The 5,000-nt window shown below is 39.2% G+C and overlaps 1 protein-coding gene across 2 annotated transcripts in view; it reads right to left on the bottom strand.

Annotated features, from left to right (window-relative positions):
- Positions 1-4,643: 4,643 nt before the first annotated feature.
- LOC138014448 (uncharacterized) overlaps positions 4,644-5,000 on the bottom strand; it is a 28,172-nt gene continuing 27,815 nt past the window's right edge. For both annotated transcript variants that reach the window (XM_068861523.1, XM_068861521.1), the window contains exon 5: positions 4,644-5,000. This exon is cut by the window's right edge and continues 292 nt beyond it. The gene's annotated coding sequence lies outside the window, so the exon portion shown is untranslated.

The following is a 5,000-nucleotide window of genomic DNA, read 5'->3' as shown; positions in this document are numbered from 1 at the left end:
TAAATCATCTTCAAGCCAGTTTTTCATGTATTTTCTGTTGCATAAACATTTAAAACCGTTTGAATCTTGCAACTGAGCAACTATTTTAAAAACCAACTTATTGTAAGTCAGCTTATACTTAAAGTTTTTCAGATCTTTATGGCGATTAAACCTTCCGCTTTCAACTAGTTTCCTTTCCCGCGCGCCGCTGATTACCAAAGATAGAACAAATATCTTACAAAGCTCGTTTTATCGGTCCGTACCGTAAGTTACGCAACCTCGTTTCCAGGGCCTCCATCCTCGACATAGTGACCCTGGGAACGAGGTTGTAAATTACGGACCCTTGTTACAATCAAAGGATAGCTTTCGACTCCGTTTTTGAACTTTAGACCTTTTTGTTTTTTTCGGTTCGCGCTCTGGCTACAATGTTAGGATGCGTTTGATTGACCGCATTCCAGAATGGGAACAATAGACAACAGAAATCCTCGTTTTTACGGAGATTCATATGGAAATTGTCAAGCACTTGATAAATTGAAATTTATAACATATATTGTTCATCCTAGTTGCTTAAGAACTAACCCCTAAGCAAACTATTTCAAACCACCACTACACCTATAGTACGCACTCTTTATTGCTATAAAAACAGTTTCAGCTCAAGCGGTCAAGAATTGAGAAAATCTAGAAGACAGTTGTTGTAGTATTTGATGTAAAAAAACAAAAAAAAAACAAACAACAACAACAACAAAAATAACAATCGCCCCACAATAGCCCTTTTCACGGTTAGTTTTTCTCATTTGCATTACAATGTACTCTAACGTGAACGTGAGGCAATTTCGGGTTAAAACTACAAATAGCGCGAAATTGCCTCACATACATGCTACATTGTATTGTAATGCAAATGAGAAAACCTAACCGTGAAAAGGGCTATTGAGCTTAAAAACACGAGCATAGATATTATGTCCTGCGAAAAAAAAAGCGCATCATGAATCCCCTTTCGAATTTCGTACATGGATAGTTGGTGACGTTAATTGTCTGTATTCCGAACCACGAGTGATGTTGAAGTTGGGGAAAGAGTAAGAGAACACTTCGCGACGCTTATTGAACATGATCAGCGTGCGTCTAATTAGATGCAATCCTGGACAAAAGAAATCACAATGCTATCAATTAAACGGAAGATGAAAGTAAACATTTGAAAGACGTTGGATAATTTCAATCGACTCTGGTTGAACAACGTATACTATATTCCAGATTCCGTATTCTTGATTTTTGGCAAACCCGTTTACCTAGTGAACTGTTAGGTTGATGTGGCGAATAGACTGATTGGGGCACGTACAAAACCCAGGTCTCCGCGGCCGGTTACAGGTCTCTGTTTCATTAAAGCTAACCTTAGGCCTAAAAACTCTTGTTTAGGTCTAATTAGGCCTAAGGTCAGCTTTAAAGAATGTTTAGGTTTGTTTCTGTATATGTAAAACAGAGACCCGTGAACGAGATCTGTGACCTGAGAGAGACCTGTGTTTTGTACCTGCCGGACTATGTACCATTTGTGGCAGTTAAACGCTCCTCTAGACTTCAACTAGTTTCCTTTCCCGCTATCAAGTGTATCGCCCTAGCTGCCGGACTATAAATGTCACTTTTCAAAAATTGAGAAATCAAACTTTATTGATGTGCTTAAGTTCAGCAACGCTTTTAATTTCTTAAACATATTATACTATCTTCTTTGTATTCATATATTTCATTAAATAGCTCAACTATTTTAGTGAACTTCATAAATAAACAACTCACGCATGCTATAAAATTATTTAAAATCTCTGTCTTCAACATGTTCCGGGTGTCAAGTGGTTTTGGGTCAAGACAATAGAGTGTTTTCATTTGACGTCACAGCAGCCATATTGGTGTTCCTAAACAATGGAACGGCGGCCATGTTGGTGTCCCCAACTGATCCTCCGGGAATTGAGCTCTGTTACCATGCAAACGATTTCTTTTGTTTCGGAGGAAAAACAAGGTTACGGATCACGTGAGTGAAAACACTCTATAATGGCTTACCAAATGTATATTGTCCTACCCCTTTAAAGTTTTTAGCTTGTTTAAAAGAGCTTTCAAAATGGTGAAGAACGGCGTTCATTTTATTGTGATAGCTCTTTTGGTTGCCGAGTTATTCAAGGTTTTGATTTATGCAAATTAGACGACTTGTGACGTCACATTGTGGACACAATATGATGTAAAATCACAAAAAATGGAATATCTCTGAGGACGTTTTCTGTATGGAACTGAAACTTTTCACAGTTATTATAAACATTACAAAGTTCCATGAACGTCCCACTGTGACGTTTCCATAGCAACGCAATGGGCTCCAGGCCCTCCCCATATAAAGGGTAAAATCAGAGTTTCCCTCCCCAGTAAGGGTTATTTGCTCTTGATGTTCATTCAGTGGGTGTGAGCGAATATGGACATTACACAACATAAGCATAAGGAAGTCTGTTAGACTCTGGAGCAACAAAGAAGGCATTTTTCATTTCAGGAAGGTAGAGGTCTGGTAAGGAGTATGTTGCTATGGTGACATCATAATCACTATCGCAATGTGTAGTTTTGGCAGCACATCAACCATGCAAAATTTCAACCCTGCAAACTTAGTATTTGCAAAGATATTCCATATTTTGTGATTTTACATAATTTTGTGTCCACTATGTGACGTCACAAGTCCTCAAATTTGCATAAATCTAAATCTTGAATAATTCGGCAACCAAGACTGCTATTACAATAAAGTAAACGCCATTCTTCATCATATGGAAAACTCTTTCGAACAAGCTAATAAAAAAATTGAGTCATATGCACTTTAAGGCCGAGACACACTAGGCGACAAGTCGCTTCGTGTATACTACTTGAAAAACAAGTCGCTGCGACACGACGCCTGTTCGTGCACACGCAGTGATCTCGTATGAGGGGGAATGTGAACTAGTTTTCTAATTCAATATGGCGGACCATATGACATTCTGTCATTGTTTGCATTTATATTTTGTCGCAGCGACTTGTTGCCTGAAGTGTACACACTGTGCTACAACGCTGCTTTCGCAAAGTTTGTCGCTGCGATCGGAACGACAAATTCTGCCGCAGCGATAATGATTTTCAAAAAATTAACCGTGTCACACGAAGCGAATTGTTGTGGCGACTTGTGCCCGCGACGTGTCGCAGCGACTTATCGCCTAGTGTGTCCCAGCTTTTAGAGATTATCCGGATACTGGATTCAAAACGACCTACTCGTAATGTATTCCGTGTAGTGACAGAAAATAATTAGACGTCAAACCACTTAAAATGTTCAAGAAATACCTCGCAAAATTTCAACAACATACAAAGAAACATTCTATTGTTAAATGAAAGCAAGAATACTCTTCATCTCAAACTGTCTACCGAACTTAATTTATGAAAAACATAAAACGTCATTTGACAGTACAGTGCAAAGGGAATCTTTTCTGGCGTCATTGCTTATATTTTGTTTCATGAACACACGAGTTTTCTCGCACAAGGCATCATGCTATTCACAAATTGGCTTCAAAAGGTAAAAGAACTTGTTAAACTTACTTAAAAGTCCAAGTTTAAGCCTTTTAGCTTTTCTTAACGAGCCAGCTATTAGCCATAAAAAAACTGATATATTTCGAATTGCTCAAAGATTTCTGGTATAATACACAATTTTACAGTTGTGTGCTTAGTTACCTGGCCTTCGAATGAAAGTGAGGTTGGAGTTGACCTTGCTTTGATGGAAACCCCACTGCTTTTCTTATGTTAACGATGTTGTTCTCATGCTAATAAGTAGGAAATTACATAAGAAAAGCTGTGTGGTTTCTATCAAAGCAAGGTCAAGTCCAGCCTCACTTTCATTCAAAGACCAGGTAACTAAGCACACAATTGTAAAATGGTCTATGGGTTCAAATTCCCAGAGATAGCTCATTACGCAATGCACTTTCAATATATTCATGCAGTACTTTAATCTTTGCTGACTCATTAGAAATCGATAGCCTCGTGTTAATGTAGCATTAAAAATCGTAAACAACGACTCCCCCGTAGAACCCAACTGTTTCGTTCCATGCAGATTAGCTTAAGTGATTTATTGCATCCTGATCTTTTGACAGCTTCAAGGGTTTGAAGCCCTTGTCATATTAAAAAGGTCGGAAAAGTCACGACGTGTTTACATTAACGAGAATTTATATTTTGAGATGACGTTCTCGTTGCCGTCTCAGTCGTCGTTGATAAAAGGGGCTGAGTCACGGTTAAATGGTTTGAAAAGTTTAGCTAAACTTTTCAATTTCGTTGTTCGCCATCCATGTCAATCTTCTCCATCCTTAACCATCCTCGTTCCTTTATGCTTTGTTATAATCTCTTTGGTGTTTTTCTATCTTTGTAAAGTATTATTTTCAGGTTTCCTTCAATTTAACAGTAATTTTGTCGATGCTCAAAATAACTCAAAATACCGTGACTGAGCTCCTTTAAGTTCTCTATCGTTAAAAGAGGTGGGCAAACAGCTTCAACTTCATTCAACATTCGCGATAACAAAAGAAATGTTGAATGGTTGTTGAAGCAAAGTTTTAACACTTTTTAACTCATTCAAAATCGATTCAACTCCGATTCAACATGTTTCAACACGGTTGAAAGAAGGGAAGGGAGGGGGGGGGGGGGGGTGGGGCGAGGCCAAGCGGTGTCAACATCGCCGTTGAAGCCGTGTGTCGGGGCCCACACCCCACGTGCATTGAATCCAGATTTGGATTTGGATACTAACTATGTTCGCAGTGGTTTCCCTCTCGGGAAGCGATGGAGAAACCAACTGCTCGCTGGATAAAATTAGCACTTTATCAGACAATATTAAAATACACTGCAAAATAGTCGTATTTTTTGCGAACGCAAGCGAACGCGGTAAATATTCGAACGAAACGTCTGGAGTGAGTGTAAAAACGGCAAAGGAGAATGGGGAGAGACGCCCTACGGGCGTGTGAGGCTCGCGCGCTTCACACGCGAGGATCACGCTTACGGCG

Source organism: Montipora capricornis, chromosome 8 (genome assembly GCF_036669925.1).
Source record: "Montipora capricornis isolate CH-2021 chromosome 8, ASM3666992v2, whole genome shotgun sequence".
In the NCBI taxonomy this organism is placed as follows: domain Eukaryota; kingdom Metazoa; phylum Cnidaria; class Anthozoa; order Scleractinia; family Acroporidae; genus Montipora; species Montipora capricornis.
Note: the sequence above shows the minus strand (reverse complement) of the source record. Positions and strands in the feature narration are given on the sequence as shown.